General features: G+C 37.0%; 1 long non-coding RNA gene and 1 other non-coding gene across 2 annotated transcripts in view; one reads left to right on the top strand and one right to left on the bottom strand.

Annotated features, from left to right (window-relative positions):
- The first annotated feature begins 1566 nt into the window (after positions 1–1566).
- LOC147828204 (U6 spliceosomal RNA) lies at positions 1567–1673 on the top strand. The gene has a single exon (XR_015451181.1). It is a non-coding gene; the product is annotated as a U6 spliceosomal RNA (small nuclear RNA).
- A 3122-nt stretch (positions 1674–4795) lies between these two features.
- Positions 4796–15141, bottom strand: part of LOC147828203 (uncharacterized) — a 39238-nt gene continuing 28892 nt past the window's right edge. The window contains exons 2-3 of the long non-coding RNA XR_015451179.1: positions 6782–6927; positions 4796–4890 (exon numbers count right to left, since the gene is read on the bottom strand). This is a non-coding gene — a long non-coding RNA (uncharacterized LOC147828203). The remainder of the gene's footprint in view (positions 4891–6781; positions 6928–15141) is intronic.

Raw genomic sequence — 15141 nt, 5'->3', positions numbered from 1 at the left:
TTACAGGTCCCTTTAAGTTATTTTCATGTATGGAAAAAAAGGGTTGAGGTTAAGTTTTTATATATGGATACCAGGTGTTCTAATGCCTTTTGCTGAAGACACTCTCTCTTCCTCGGCTCTTGAATCGAGTTTATAGTCTATAAAATGCTGATGTTAAATAATCTTTCAAAAGTCAGTGGACCATATATGTGTGGTTCTATTTCTAGATTCTCTGTTTCATTCAAATGATCTATATGTCTTTCCTTACACCAACACTGCCTTGATTACTGTAGCTTTAGAAGAAGTCTTAAAATTGGGTGCTAAACGTCTTCCAGCACTGTTTTTGTTTTTGTTTTTGGCTTTTCTGGCTCCTTTGTACTCCTACATAACTTTAAAATTTCAATATCCAGTTCTTCATTTATAGCAAGTATACACAGACTTGAATTTTTATATATACCTTGTGTTTTCTAATCCTGCTAAATTCAAGTACAAGTTCTAGGGACTCCTAGAGATTTCTTAGTATTTTTCTCTGTAGATGATCATTTCATCTACATATAAAGATTTTGCTTCTGCTGTGCCAATGTTATCCTAGTTGTGTCATTTTATTGCCAGACTCTTTTGGTTTAGACCTATGTTTCAAAGTCTAATGGACAGATGAAGAGTAGGCATATATGTCCTTGTTCCCCACTTTAGGGAGAAAGCATTGTATCATCTCCATTCATAGAAGGAGATTTTGTTGGAAGTATGGAGTACATGTCTTTGATCTGTTGAGAAGGTTCTGTTCTACTTCTAGTCTCCTGATAGCTTTTACCATGAACAGCTGTAGAATTTAGTCCAATGCTCTTTCTCCAACTAGTGACAGGATCATATGGCTTTCTCCTTTCCTCTGCTAAAAAGATGACCTTTGGGGGTGGATCTTCCAATGCTGAACCAGCACTGCCATTCTTTTAACAAAACCACTTTCTACATCCTGCCAGATCTGACTTCTAAGTGTTTGTTTTGTTAAACAAATTTCTATCTATGTTCATACTTTTTCTTCTATTATCTTTATCCAGTTTTAGGATTAGCACAATGTTGCGTTCCTAAATTGAGGGGAGAAGTGTTCCTTCTTTTTTCTGCTTTAATTGTTTGACATAATTTATCAGTTAAAATGTATATGAGCCTGCTGTTGTCATATAGGTAGGTTTTCAACCTAGGAATATACTTTCTTTAATAGGTGCTATTCAAATTGATACAAGGTCTTTGAAAATAGGGAAGGGTGGAGGGGGTGAAGGGAGGGCAAGGGAAGGGGAAAAAAAATAAGCACCAAGAGACTCATGTGATGGTACAAGATCCCAATGATGAATGTAACTGTATTGTATAGCTAAAATGTACCAATAAAGTTAATGGGGGGGGGGAAAAAAGAATAGTGTGTAAACCAAGAAAACCTAAAAAAAATTATTGATGCAATAAAAGCAATTTGAAAGTTGTTAGGTCATATATTAGTTCAGTATATTAAAAAAGTACATTTTTCTGTAGCAGCACATAGTATACAAAAGAAAATAATAGAACCTAACTTGTTAACTACTATGATAGAAACCTTATGCCGTCCTCGCTCTGGCAGCACATATACTAAAATTGGAATGATACAGAGAAGATTAGCATGGCCCCTGCCCAAGGATGACGCGCACATTTGTGAAGCGTTTCGTATTTTTCAAATTACAAAAAAAGAAACCTTATGTCTAATAATAAGTAGTATGACAATTATATGAACTCTATGGAACAATGAAACAACTATATGGAAGTGAATTACTAAACATCCAACTAATCAGAGAAATATATGTTAATAGAGAAAACAATAGTATAAACATGTTAATTCTCCCAAAATGTAATCAATTGATAACTGAAATCTTTCCCCTACAACTGCATCCTCAAGTTTTTATGCAGATGTCTGTGTATGTGAGACTTGTCATGCTGATTCCAATATTTGAACTGACTTGCCAGTGGCTACCAATAGTGAAGAAACATTAATAAAAACAAGATGTACGTACTAGCAATACTTGGTAGTAAATAAGACACATAAGTGGAAGGGGACCAAGAGATGAGGCAAGGGGAGAGGGGAGTTCATGCTTAATACTCTATTAATATAATAACAAAACATCACTTTTCACTCATTAAGAAGCTTCGCGTGAATCCTCTAGCCTCTGGACACATATGCCCGAAGCAACCAAGATTTCATGTGTGTGACTTCATTCATACCGCCCAGCACACATGGTTGAGGTTTCTGCCATGAGACAACAGAATTCCCATTGAACCTAGGCACTTTTGGAATTACTAAGGGGACTTTTTCTAAACTATCCATTATATTCACCTGTAGACTGTGCACTTGCTCCACCTCTCTGGCGTAGCGCTCCAGTTCTTTGAGACCAGTTCGAACGACCTCCGCTTCATGTTCTGGCAGCAGTTGCGTTCAATTTCATCAGCGATTTCTACTCAAGGCTGCTTTTCTCCTGACAGCGAAAGGAACTTCTAGCCAGGAGCTCTGCATTCTTCCCTTCAACAGCCATCTTCGCTAGTGAGAACAAGCGAAAGGTGAGGATTGTGGTCTACACCTTCAGCATCAGCTGCCACCTGAACGGAGTAACCGGTAACAAGTGACTTGCAGGCTACAGGGCTCTTCATGTGTGGAATCACATCCTGTGACCAGTAATATCCCCCTTAATCTGCCCTCCAGAAGCACACCGATGACAGATAATACATCCACGTTGCCATTTTCAGGAGTCACAAGGCTCAAAAGTGAGGACTCCAGTCTTGTTCGTCCCTATGTGGCTCAGTTACATTAAGAGAGCTAACGACAGTGACGAGGGTGACACTGAGACACCACTGACTGAAAAGCTTCATCTTCCCCTTTGCACCACCCTATCCTCTATTTTCGATTCCCTGTCTCTTTAAAAAAATTATTTTTCTTCAAATACATCCATTCTCTGTGTAGATTTAGTTTATTCTCCTTTATGGCATAACGCGGTCAGACCCCTTTTACATATAGTCACAAAGACATTCATTCAGAAGCATTGTATTCTCACATTGAAGTCTGTCAGAGCTAAGACTTGCTCTGTTTCTCAGGTTTCTGATGATTGTATTGTCATGTTTGGGGAGGGAAGGGAGGGGCTAGGTTTGTCCAAGTGAATGAACATCTCCAGGAGCTGCCTGTCCCCCGCAGTCCCATTCTCATTATTGATGAGTCTCAGGCACCCCCTGAGGCTCACACAGATTACTCTGTAGGCCTCCTTACAAGATTGGCAGAGCGACCAGGCCAGTGGCGTGGGTCAGATACAGTCAGGGATCAGATGAGCCCTGGCCAGGAAGATCTCTGTATGAAGACCATTCTCAGCATTTGAGGGCATCTTCTCTTTTTAAATATCTGTGTTCAGTCCCGTCAGTGACAAAGTGCTTCTTTCACAAGCACACTGTAGCTCTTCTGTAAGTGTAAGCTACGATTAAGGTTTATGAGAGTTGCGTCTGTGCTGAGGTGGCCTTGTCTCCTGGACATTCCAGGGTTAGGGTTGGGAATCCCTGGGCCAAGTGGCATCATACTGCTAACTGACAAATAGTGTCAGTCGAGAGAGACTCCTGAGTCTATCTTATGGCTATCAATATTCATGCACCCATGATATGTGTCTTACAGCAGTCTACAACACTGGAGGGCTCACTTTTATGTGGTCATTGTAGAAGTGAAATCAATTTGAGAAAAACAACTAAATTTTGAGTGCTTTAAATCAAATTCTTTTAATTGGCACAGCACTATTAACACTTTGCCAACAGGAGGGCTGAAGCTAGACAACGTCACATAATTTATACAGCACCAGACATTGATGTGGGTGAGGAACTGGGCCAAGATTCGCACCTTCTGATACTAAACTCCATGTACTTTTTCCTTTTGCCTTCCTTTCCGTAATTTTTTAAAATAGACTTGATTTTATTGAACACTTTTCATATTTTAAGAAAAATCTAGATGAGAGTGTTGAACATCCCCATATAACCGCCTACACACACTTTCTTATATTATTAACTTATATTAATATGTATATATATCTTACAATTAATGAGCCAATATTGATAAATTATCAAGGACTAAAATCCATAGTTTATTGTTCAGACTTCTTTAGTACCTTTTTATCATGGTAAAATCCGTATGGCATAAAGTTTAACATTATAAAGTGTGCAGTTCAGTGGGGTTAAGTGCATATAAAATGTTGTTCAGTCATCATCATTATCTGGCTCCAAAACTTTTTATCACTATGAAAGGAAACCCCATAAACATTAATCAATTACTCTTCATTCACCTTTATTCCAAGTCTATGATAAATACTTGATTCTGTGAATTTACCTATTCTGGATCTTTGATATTAATGGAGTCATATGATTTTGCCTGGGTTTTTTATTTAACATAAAGTTTTCACTGTTGATTCACACTGCATTTTAGTGTCTGTTGGGACTCAGGGGTTGGGGAATGGGATATGACTGCTTCATCAGTAGAAGGTTTCCTTTTTTGGGTGATAAAAGTATTCAGAAACTTGGAGTAGCACAGCCTTTGGAATATACTCAATACTATTGAATTGTACATGTTCAAATGGTTTTAAAACTGCAGTTAAGGTTGCCTGTATTTTATTACAATGAAAATACTCCAAATTTTTTTTTTTGTACTCAGGACCTCGCACTTGCCAGGTAGGTGCTGTGCTGCTGAGCTACATCTCAGACCCAGTCCAAATTATTTTAAAGTACTCGTATTATGTCTTTTGGTATTAGCCAACTCCATATTTTCCCTTTTGAAATTTTATAGTTTCATGCTGTTGTACTTACCTCATATTTTATTCTGAGGAACTACATGTTTCCCTCCATTCTTCTCAGTCCATTGAAATATTGAAGAATTGCCTAAGAAGCAATGAAGATAATTTTTAACCGTGCTTCTGCAATTATTCTCAATGTGTTGAAACAGTATGTAGCACAGTGTTTTTTTCAGTCCAGTGTAATATACCCAAATCCCAAAATATGGAATGGTAAAATTCTTTTAAAAATCTAATCTATTCCTCTTCCTCAGAGGTTCCTGTTACTACTGCTATGATGGCTTAATGAGAACCCTAAATTTCCCACTATAGCAATTTATATTTGACAGGAAACATTTATTGAATAACTACCAGTTGCTAAGCATTGTGAAATCTCTAGAAATGTAGATAACAATCTTAATCTCCAAGGTACTAAACAACAAATTATCCTTAAGAATAAGTATTAGGTAAGAATTCGAATACTAATTGCTAGTAAATTCTAAAATGAGTACAGGGAAATTCTGTAGGAACAGAGTGGAGCCATCTACTGATACATAACAGCTTTTTGCAGCTTAAAGCAACACACATCTACTGTGTGACTCTTTCTGGGCCAGGAGTGCAGGCAGACATGACCCGGATGGGTCCTCTACTTGAGCTTTCAACTTTTCAATAAAAGGATTGTTCTGACCTTTGTTTCCCTCAAAGATTCAACTGACAATCTGCCTCCAAGATCAATCAGGCTGTTTACTTGTGTCTGGGGGATTCATGGTAGCTTGATTCTTCACAGTCAGCAATGGAGAACAAAGCACCTCTAAAGGGAAGGTTTTATGGCATCACCCCTCTCCAGAAAGACACTGATGTGCTGCCCAAGATATCACCTCAAATTATCTAACATATTTACAATACCTCAAATGTATATGCAATGAAATAATGGTGACTTGAAAGAGATACTGTGCTTCACTGATGTCTCCAGGATCGTGTACACTGGAATAAGTATGTAGCATATTAAATATGTAAAATAGTTTTATTTTACAATTAAATTACTACTTGTTAAATCAATTTTACAGTAATACTGTCTTATTTGTTCCCCAATAAAGAAATACTTTTTTTTTTTTAACCTGTCTCTTGAGTACCAGGGATTACAGGAGTTTGCCACAGAGCTAACAGTCTTCACTCACTGAAGGATGTTGGGATTTCTCCAATGACCACCCATACGCAGTATTTGTGTGTGTGTGTGTGTGTGTGTGTGTGTGTGTGTGAGAGAGAGAGAGAGAGAGTTTTCCATTTTCCTGGATTGTATCCTCTATCAACAATTTAAATTTCTCCAATTATTGTATATTCAGTATTCTCTCTCCCTGTTGCTTGTTTTATTCATATATAGAATTCATATAATTTTTAACACTGTTTTTAGGCATAAGGTTTCTATTATGAAAATTTACAAGTTATTCTTTTCTTAAATTTTATCTGTGTACTGACTTTTGCTATAGAAAAATACTTTTAATATATTGAATTAATATATGACCACACAACTTTTAAAATTGACTTTATGACACTGTTTTCCTTTAGCTTTTATTCATTTCCACTCTATTCAATTTAATGACAGTAGTATTTTTTTGAATTTCACACATATTTCTTTCATTATTTCCTTGTCTCATTACCATGTAGTTTTTGTTGTTGTTGTTGTTTTGGTTATTTTGGTACCAGGGATCGAACTCAGGACCTTGTGCTTGCAAGGCAGGCGGCAGAACCACTGAGCTAAATTCCCGGCCCTTCCATGTAGTATGTTTTGATAATGTAGACTACCTATGATGATAGCTTATATCTTTATTTCTCAGAATTGGTTTAAAAGATTTTAAGGTTTGTACAGCATGTACTATATTACTCCAGAGTTTTTATCTATACTTAGCCTAATATATGAAAATACCTTTTGTGATAAGTAAGTGATGATTATTTATGAACCATGGTCTTCTGTGAATCTGTGAATTATTTTTCTCACTCACCTGCTCACTGTGCTATGCCAGCCCTTGACCTATTTGTCCTCAGATCCACTGTTCACTGTCCTCCTGGATCTCTGAGTTTCCTGATTCCGAAACCTCTGGATGTCCAATAGTCCACGCACAAAGAGGCAGCAGTAGGAAATAAGTCCCTGAGGATGGAAATGCCTACAATTTTTCTCTGTCTCATCATCAGGTGGCTTCTGCATCAATTTTTTTTTCTTTGTAATTCTGAATTTTAAAATTTACTTTTATGTCACACAAGTAGATATTAATAAAGAAAGTACAAAAGCAGTTTTATGAAAAATAATTTTCATAACAAAAATAATTAGAACAATGATAAATACACTGTGCATCATGATCTTAAAAGAATATGTTTTCACTTGCTAATCTATCTCTCAACTCATTTCCTAATAATACTATACCTTTTTCGCATAAAACATTTTAATTATTAACAAAGTATCACCTTGTCTTGACTCCAGCTCTCATAATATTAGACTGTTGTGCTCTGGGTCCTGCTGACCCCGGTACTAGTTCCTCTTCTGTCCCTCTACATTAGATGTAGGAGATGTTTCCATAACCAGTTAACCACTTACTCTCCTCGATCTCTCCTCTCTGGTTTCTGATTCACTTACCTAGCCAATATGTTGCTTTAAATGCCCTCTGAGTCATATTTAGACACACTGGATAATCGATGACTTAAAATTAGCCAATTACATTAACTGATTTTTTATATTAAATCCTCACTGAAGTCCTAAAGAAAAGTCAACTGTATCACTGTAGTTCAATGTATCTATATTTCTTTCATTAATAATTAAATCAAACACACTAAAATACCCCTGTATCCTGAAACTTCTTCTAAATAAAAAACTATCTCCATCTTCCTCTTCACCACTTTTTAAAATAATTTTGTATACTCTGTGCCATTTCCATACAATGTAGATATTCTAAGAGCATAAGTTATATGCTCCATACCATCAGTAATTGGAAACACAGCAAGTGACAGTGTCTTCATGAGGTATGATCACAAATCCAGTAAATGCTGCTACAAAGTGCAATCCAAAAGAAATGTACTCATAAAAACATTACCACTTTCTTCACAAGTTCTGCTACCATGAAAATATTGAGTCTTCCTTAAGTCAGAATGACTATGAAAGGCAAAATTGTTGAACCCATTCAGGTCATCAAGGCAGCCACAACAGCACAACTAAACACACTCATGAAAGGGGACTTCCAAAGTTCTTCAAAAAGTTGCAACAATGATACAATAAGTGTGCTCGAAGTGAGGGGGAGTATTTTCAGGCAGATCAATGGCAATGTGTCTTTTACTGTACTTTTTACATTTAACCCATCACTGTATTTTTATTCTCTCTCTCTTTCTTTTGGTACTGGGGATCGAACTCGGGTCCTTGTGCTTGGGTAGCAGGCGATGAAACCACTGAGCTAAATCCCTGGCCCTCTATCTCTTATTTTTAAAAACATAGACTAGCTATGCCGATTGCCTGCATTTTTATTTCATACAATTAGTGTAAATGTTGTCAAGTTTTCCACATGATGTATGATTTTACTCAAGTCTTTTAGACTCTGCTTAACCTAGGCGGAGAGAGCATCTTTTTATCGTGAACTAGTCATGATTTTGGTCCATGTCCTTCTGACAACTTGTGAAGGGTTTTTCTCATGTAATCTGTCATCGTGGTATGCCACTCCTGGACCTACGTGTCTCCACATCCATTGTTCACCCTTGCTCTTCTCTGTCCACTTCTATACACGTGTGGATCCCAAATTGTCCAACCCAACAAGAGGCAACTGTAGGAGTTAAGATCTTCCTATCCTCCTAGGAGGATATCCTAGGAATGCCTAGGATTCTTCTCCTCAGCATAAAGTGGTTTCTGCTTCAAACTCTACATCTTCTTGATGCCAGCTCCCATCAGATTAGAGTGCCAATTTTCAGGTCCTGTTGAACCTAACTTCTCAGGTCCAGTAACACTACTCCACCCTAGTCCCTCTACACTAGATGTTTGAGAGGCTTCCATAGCTGTTAAGTGCTGACTCTCCTGACTCACTCCTCTTGTTTCTACATCACCTGTCTTGCCAATGTACAGCATTAAACACTTGGCAAATTATACATTTAGACACCTTGGTTAACCCATGACTGTTACAGTTGACAAATTTTAGTAGTTGGATTTTATGCTAAAGGGTCTCTGAATTTCTAAAGAAAGTTTAACTATCACTGCAGTTAAATGTAATGAATGTGGAAAACTTTATTATTTTAGAGAAAACACTACCACTATGTTATCACATTACCTGAGGATTAAAAAATGACAGAGAAAGAAATCCTGTACCTATAGGAGAATTTCAGATAATAAATTAAGAAAAAAATCACAGAATGAGGAAATGATCGTTTTGAACCCCACAATGGTCATTAATGTCAGATTATCAAGATCACGAAAGAGGATGCCATCCAAATATTATGCTGCAGAGGTGTCCCTGAAAGGCCCATGTACGGAACTATTGACTGACAATGCACTCTTTGGGAGATGAGGCCTGGTGGGAGGAAGTTAGGTCACTGGGACAGATGCCTCTGAAGAGCTGTTAGGCACACAGCATGTTTCTCTCTTTTCTTATATCCAAGCTGCCATGAGAAAGCCTTTCCTCTATTATTTGCTTTGCCTTGATGTACTATCTCACCACATGCACAAAAGCAATAGAAACAACTATGGACTGAAAGTTCTGAAACAGTGAGCCAAAATAAGCCTCTCCTATTTTGAAGTTGTTGATTTCAGGCATTTGGTCTCAACAACAGAAAGCTCTCTATCATAGTAAGTGTTACTGATCTAACAGAAGTTTCACGCATCACCTCTGGCACGGTTTTGCCAAAGAACAAACATGGATGAGAAAAAACAAATCTTTTCAAGCTTCCACTTGCAACTGCTACATTGGTATGTAGAATGTCAAGCATACATGGTTTATTTCACTGTTTTATACATTATTACATGTCTGACATTTCCTATAAAATAGTTTTAGCATAAATGTCATACCTATATATTTGATTACCCAATGAACTGACCAATGTTTAATGAAATAGAACTAGATAGACTATTAGTATTAGAAAATTTTAGTTGACAAATATAAACTGAAACTGCTCCTCCATAGCCATTCTCTAAATATCACTGGATTAACTAAATTTGGAGGTCAGTTGCACAAATAATTAGGTAATCAAATCAGCATCTAATGTAAACTTCCCCAAGCCAAACAAACGAATTTACCACTACTCCACTCATGTCAACAAGCCAGTTTCCCTGGATACAAATACAGATGAGAAGACCTCCCAAAAAGACTTTAGCCAAGCCTACTCTACTCTTCAAAAATAGACTGGACGTAACTTAGTAATGACAATAGCAAAACAAATGAAATAGGACAAAGGAAAGAGACAGTATTCACTGAAAATGTAACCATCTACACACACCGTGTCAGGCAACAACAACAAAAAGCAGAGGATCACAAAATCATTACACATTATCTTTCGGTTACTGAGAAACGGTTTTGAGAAAAGAAATTGAGTAAAAGGCTAAGTTTGGCTGATAAATACAATAAATAAGGGAGACAGGCCGGGCTCCTTGTCAGTCTGCCCCGCCTCTTCTAGCAACCCCAAAGGCCTGCTGGGTGCTTCAGTTCTTGTCTCAGTGCGCCACCTACAGGACCTCATCCGCATCTACCGCATCACAACAGCGCTGATTCAATGATTGGAAACACATTGTGCTATAAATTATATTCCATTGATAAATTATGTCTGAGATCATGTCAAGCTAGCTAGGTCTCTAACAACATAAGTAAATCTCCAATCATAATGTAGAGTCTTCTTACTCATGTGATTATATTTATGTGTAAAATTTTAAAATGCAGAAAAGTACTACATTGCTTGGAGAAACTACTTTTATAGTTAAAATCTGAGATTAAGGATTAAAATGTCTTTATCTCAGCGACAAGGAGGGCTGAGACAGAAGGACTGCAAGTTCCAGTCTAGCGTGGGCAATTTAGCAACTTAGTGAAACCCTGTCTCAAAATTAAAAATAAAGGGCCGGGAAATTTCCAATGATGAATGTCATTATATTGTATACCTAAAATGTACCAATGATTAGAATGAATAATCGATAATGCAAAATAGGAAGAAAAGGTCCAAAGGGGTAGGGGTAGTGGGAGGCACAGGGGAAAGGAAAGAAGGGAAAGGAAAAAATGATGAGAAATGGAAAAAATGGAAATAAAGTCTTTGTAAATAGGGAAGGGTGGAGGGGGTGAAGGGAGGGCTAGGAATGGGGAAAAAATAAGAACCAAGATGCATTATGTAAAGGTACAATTCCCAATGAAAAAAAAAAAAGAAAGATAACTTATGTAAAGGGCTTAGCACAGAATTTGTTGTGAGTTTGTAAGTGCTCAATAAAAGATACATTTTATTATTGTTAAAAAAATAAAAAATTAAAAAAAATATAAAGGGCTGGGGATTTACCTCAGTGGTGCTGCCGCCTGCCTAGCAAGTGTAAGGTCCCCAGTTTGATCCCCGGTACCTAAATAAATAAATAAATAAAAGGGCTGGGGATATAGCTCAGCACAAAGGCCCTGGGATCACAAAAAAAGCTGAAGCAAAGATGGTAAAAAAAAATTAATGTGTATCAAATTTGGATGGTGGTTTACTGGGTTGATTGTACTATTTTTCTCAGAATACTCTGTATATGAGAAATCTTGGATTAGTTTAAAGACACAGCCTAAATGACTAATTTAAATCACTTAAACAAATTACAATAAACCGCAAGAAGAACACCTTGTACCCCTTAAAAATCACCATATCAAAAATTTAGGAAAACACTTCAGATGCATTTGATATAAAAGGGTAGATTGGAAAACAACTGTATGCAGAGCATATTTTGTTTAGAAACTGTGTACCTTCTCCTTCTCACCACATATCTATAGACAGGAAGATTAGTGCCAGTGTTAACTTTGGCTGTATCTGAGTATTGCCACAATAGGTGACTTGTTTTTCTCATATATATCAAGTTACAATCAACACAGTCTTTTGGTTAGAAACAATAAGAATGTAATGAATAAGTTGTGCAACTAACACGTCCAAAGCAACAGAGTCATTAACATCAGTGTTTAATTTCAGATCAACTACTGTACTCTGAGACGGGGTTTGCTCCTAGCGTGTTTGATGTGCTTTTGCTGCCATCTTGTGGACAAATAGAAGACCCCCATTTCAATACACAGTGGTAACTAGATACTTGTCCCTTTTGACTCCTGCGATATTTGATGTGCTTTTGGTGCCATCTTATGGATGAATGGGAGAATGCTTTAGAATGTAGGGTGAAGCTACAGATATTTTATTTACATAAGGATAAAGATATTCTTTATAACTTTTATTTGCAAAAATCAACACATGATTATGAAATAAATTTTAGAGCACCCACAAAAGTAAAAAAAAGTGCAATAATCCATGATTTCAGTTTACCATTGACTGGAGAGTCTGACTTCCTCAACAGGGGAGACATAAACTTCAGAGGGCGGCAGTTCTTTCTGTGCAAAGTCAGCTTTTCCGCTATTTGCACTTGGTTCTGATACAGTATTTGATTCTTGCTTTATTTAACCATAATCGAGCTTTCTTATTTGTACAAATAGCTGGTTATTTGATCATGGTCAGATATCTTGGTTGATTTTAAGAACTTCATTATCCTTGTCCTTTTCTTCATCTTTTTTACTATCATAAAAATTTAATGTACAATAATCTTGATTAAATTATATATTTGTAGAGTATAAATTCCAAATAAGGTTTTGTTCAATGGCTACACGCACTTACAAATTTAATGGCTATGGTCCAATTCCCTTTCACAAAGTTGCATTGCTTTATACTTTTCAAACAATGCATTAGGAATCATTTCCCAATCCCCCACTATCAAGAACACCAGGTATCATTCAAATTTTAATCTATTACTTGCCTATTTGCAAGGTAGAAAATTGTATCCTGTTATTATTTTAGTTGGCATTTCATTTATTGTTTGTAAGATTTTTTTTTTTAAGTGTTGGGACTTGAACCTAGGGAATTTCCACTGAGCTTTATGGTCGGTCCTTTTTATTTCTTATTTTGAAATAGAGTCTCCTTAAATCACTAAATGCCCCAGTAGGGCCAGAATTTGCAATTCTCCTGGGTCAGCTTGCCAGAGCACTTAATTTCTTCTCCCCAAAATAGCTATTTTAATTCCTTTTACAATAGCATCCAAAAAAATGAAATATCTAGGAATCAGTCTAACAAAGGAAGCAAAAGACCTCTACACTGAAAACTACAGCACTCTGAAAAAGGAGATCGAGGAGGATATAAGAAAATGGAAAGATATCCCTTCTTCCTGGGTAGAAAGAACCAATATAGTGAAAATGGTCATACTTCCAAAACTACTATCTAGATTTAATGCAATGCCAATTGAAATTCCAACAACATACTTCACAGAACTAGAGAAAACAATCCAAAAATTCATTTGGAACCAGAAGAGACCTACAATAGCAAAAACAATTCTGGGCAACAGTAACATGGCTGGGGGTGTCACAATACCCAACTTGAAGCTATACTACAAAGCTACTGTGATAAAATCAGCATGGTACTGGCAAAGAAACAGACCCGAGGATCAGTGGAATAGATTAGAAGATGCAGAAACAACTCCAGACATGCTCAGCCGCCTCATCTTTGACAAAGGAGCCAACCACTATCACTGGAGGGAAGATAGCCTATTCAATAAGTAGTGTTGGAAAAACTGGATTTCAACCTGCCAGAGATTGAAACTAGGCCCATATCTATGACCATGCACTAAACTAAGATCAAAGTGGATTAAAGATATAAATATTAAGACAGAAACACTAAACTTGCTGGAAGATAAGTTAGGTAGAACTCTTGATGATATTGGCATAGGAAAAGACTTCATGAACAAAACCTCAGCAGCACGGGAGCTAGCGGAAAAAATCAACAACTGGGATCTCATCTTATTAAAAAGCTTCTGCACTGCAAGAGAAACCACCAACAGACCTAACAGACAACCTACAATGTGGGAAGAAATTTTTAGGAGCTGTAACTCAGACAAAGGACTACTATCTAGAATATATAAAGAACTGAAAAAAATCAGACCCCCAAATTCAAAGACAGGCATCTGAAATGAACAGACATTTCTCAGACAAAGAAGTAGAAATAGCAAATAAACATATGAAAAAATGTTCAACATCACTGGTCATTCAAGAGATGCTGATGAAAACAACATTGAGATTCCACCTCACCCCAGAAAGAATGGCTGCTATCAAGAAATCAACAAATAACAAATGCTGGCAGGGTTGTGGGGAGAAAGGAACCCTTCTCCATTGCTGGTGAGAGTACAGACTGGTGCAATCACTGTGGAAATCAGTGTGGAGATACCTCAAAGAACTAGGGCTGGAGGTCCCGTTTGGCCCAGCTATTCTCCTGCTGGGTATTTTCCCAGAAGAATTAAAGAATCACACCACAGAAATATATGTGCACCCATGTTCATAGCGGCACAGTTTGTAATAGCTAAAGTTTGGAAACAGCCCAAGTGCCCATCAACTGGAAACTGGATAAAGAAGATGTGGTTTTTTTTATAAAATGGAGTACTACTCAGCCATAAAGAACGAGAAACTAGAGTCATTTATAGCTAAATGGATGCATACTGAGGCCATCCTCTTAAGTGAAATAAATAGGACACACATGTGTAAATACCGAATAGTTTCTCTAGTGTGAGAAACTGAGAGTGAAAATAAGGATTAAAAGGTTTAATAACTAATAATTGATACTTTGAAATAGGAAAAGGTCCAAAGGGGTAGGGGTGGTGGGAGGAGATGGGGAAAGGAAAGAATGGAAAGGAAAAATTATGAGAAAAGAAAAAAAATGGAAACAAAGTCTATGTAAATGGGAAGGGTGGAGGGGGTGAAGGGCGCACAGGTAATGGGGAAAAAATAAGAACTAAGATACATCATGTACAGGTACAAGCACCCATTGATAAATGTAAATGTATTGTATACCTAAAATGTACCAATAAAAGAATTTAAGAACACAAACAAACAAACAAACAAAAAAATAGCTGTTTCTGTGATATGTGTCTTCAAGACAATGCAGTTTCTTAGGATAGAAGTTTTTTATTCTTACACCAACCACAATCTAGTTGTTTACTTGCATAGTACATTTCCAGGAATTGCCAAATCATCAGTCTCCATGGTGACCACCCAACTTTCCTTCATTCCTCTGGGCCTTCACAATAGCCTTCAAACCCATCTTCCTGTCCTTCTCCCTGTCAACCTCTTTTGTTAATTCACTCTTTGTGACATAC

Source organism: Heterocephalus glaber, unplaced genomic scaffold (assembly GCF_053883595.1).
Source record: "Heterocephalus glaber isolate CG9 unplaced genomic scaffold, H.glaber_assembly_v1.0 deba00001234, whole genome shotgun sequence".
NCBI lineage: Eukaryota > Metazoa > Chordata > Mammalia > Rodentia > Bathyergidae > Heterocephalus > Heterocephalus glaber.
This window is presented reverse-complemented; position numbering and strand designations above follow the sequence as displayed.